Here is a 2,474-nt window from a genome sequence, read left to right as displayed (position 1 = left end):
TGTCTCATAATAGAAATAAAATACCATATACAAAAAATACAATCCATTGTATAAAATTTAATGTCATATAATTCTATTTCTTACAATATATAAATTTGCATTCATCTAGAATCTACTATGTGTTTCATACTAACAATTGAAATGAAGAATGCAATACTTGCATTTGCAGCATCCTATCTCTTTCAGCTTGAGCTTTCTTTTCCTCTTCTAACTCCAAAGCTATTCTCTTTCATTAACCCTGTAAACACAACACAAAATCACTTGTCATGTTCATTTGTTCCCATTATATTATTGTATTATAACAAATCTACCAAATTATAATCATATCATTCATATAAAGTTGTTTATTTTTTTATAGACAATGCATTGGGAGCAAGTACCTTTGGTGATGTGTGATATCTTGTGGACATGTGTGTATGTTTGTGAACCAAAACTGAACCGATCAATCATATGCATCTACCTGAAAACCAATAATTGTTTTCCAAATTGGTATACTTAATTTCCACACATAAACAAACCCTAGTTCAAACATCAATTTCAACAGACCAAAAAATTCAGATGAACAAAAAAAACCCAAATAAACAAAATGTCCCATAATCTTTGTTCCTTTATGAACAAAACCCAAATAAACAAACTGTTACCCTTATGAACAAAAGCTCCAATAATTGGAGACCTACAGTCTATTCCAGTGCCATCTAATCTTATATTAATCCTGCCTAACACAAAGAAACAAAAATCAAATTTACAAATAATTATTAAAGCAAAGCAAAACTTTAAAAATATTTAGATAGTTAAATCAACCATTCCACTCTGGAATTGAACTTACTTGGGAAATGGTGCAACTATGTGTGTGGATCTCGTGTGCAAACTCGAATTCTTCTCTATCCATAGTGATCCCTGATTTTTCGATATCTCGCGTGTACACTCCAAAACTGTTGCTATTGTAATGACTATAGCAAAGCTCTTTATAGCTTTTCTGTCATGTGTCATTGCTTTGATGCTTGTTCACATTATACCCGATCTATTGAGTGTAAAAACAAGAGAATTGTTCTTAAAGCAAAGAGCTAAATATCTGGATCGTGAAATGGGGTTAATCATTAAGAAAAAAGAAACCGGAAGACATGTTAGAATGCTGACACATGAAATCAGGAGCACACTTGACAGGCACACCATATTGAAAACTACTTTGATTGAGCTTTGTAGGACTTTGGATCTTGAAGAATGTGTTCTATGGATGCCATCAAGAAAAGTCATGATCCTTCAGCTTTCTCACTCTTTACACAATCTAATACCATTTGCATCCACAGTTCCAATTAATCTCCCAATAATCACAAAGGTGTTCAATAGTGCTGAAGCCATAAGAATCCCTCATAACTGTCCATTAGCTTGAATCAGGACCCATGTTGGGAGTTACATCCCACCTGAAGTGGTTGTTGTTTGTGTCCCTCTATTACACCTCTCTAATTTTGAAATTGACAACTGACCTGATCACTCTGCAAAAAGCTATGCTGTCATGGTTTTGATTCTTCCTTTAAATTGTGTAAGAAAATGGCGTGACCATGAACTTGAACTTGTAACTGTGGTTGCTGACCAAGTTGCTGTGACTCTTTCACATGCTTCCATTCTAGAAGAATCCATGCGGGCCCGTGATCAACTCATGAAGATCTTGAGCCAGCTTTTCTTTTGTCACTACTTCAGTATATGGACCATTCATTTGTCAGCGAATCTTCAGTATGTTAGCATGAACAATTGAAACTTGATCAATGTAGCTACAACCAATATAAAAACATAAATTATTATTAACTTGAGAGAAAAACAAAAGTAATTAATATCTCACAAATATAAAAGATTATCAACTTACTAATCCATATTTTGTTTAAGGTCTGTGCTAATTATTAGGGACTTGAGCTGGTTGCAGCAATGTTCAAGGCAACTCTAAAAAATAACATAGAAGAGGACATTATTATTATTATTCTCCTAATAAGGAAGCAAATTAAAAAATTACATAACAACAAAAATGCCATTTTTTCCTGCATCTTATTAATTTTGTATCTTTTCCACCTTAAAATCAGGAGAATAAGTAGGGATGATCTACTTGAGTTTTTATTTGCAACGTTACCTAATTTTCCTGAACAAATTAAAAAATTGCTAGTAAAAGTGAAGATTGAAAAACTTAAAACAACAACTCTTACTTGATTCTCTTCATGGCTGTTGTGGTGACATGACAATGCTTTTTCCTAAATAAAACTGCAACCATCATTTTTATATGTTAGAAAAAGTAACATGACAATGGTACAGACAAAAACTTTAACTACAATATATTTATGGGGATATATAATAAATAACTAAACCTTCTCCAAACATATTAGGGATAGCATCATGGGGCATTCCCTTTCCATTATCCTACATACAAATTTCAAAATGTATAATAATTTATGGGAGTAAAACATGAAACTAATACAATAATATAAGGG

The 2,474-nt window shown here is 32.4% G+C and overlaps 1 pseudogene; it reads left to right on the top strand.

The window, feature by feature from the left end:
* The first annotated feature begins 946 nt into the window (after positions 1 to 946).
* Positions 947 to 1,753, top strand: LOC111889922 (probable ethylene response sensor 1; annotated as a pseudogene).
* The last annotated feature ends 721 nt before the right edge of the window (positions 1,754 to 2,474 follow it).

This window comes from Lactuca sativa, chromosome 9 (genome assembly GCF_002870075.4).
Source record: "Lactuca sativa cultivar Salinas chromosome 9, Lsat_Salinas_v11, whole genome shotgun sequence".
Classification (NCBI taxonomy): domain Eukaryota; kingdom Viridiplantae; phylum Streptophyta; class Magnoliopsida; order Asterales; family Asteraceae; genus Lactuca; species Lactuca sativa.
The sequence above is the reverse complement of the archived record's forward strand: the minus strand, read 5'-3'. Positions and strand labels throughout refer to the sequence as shown.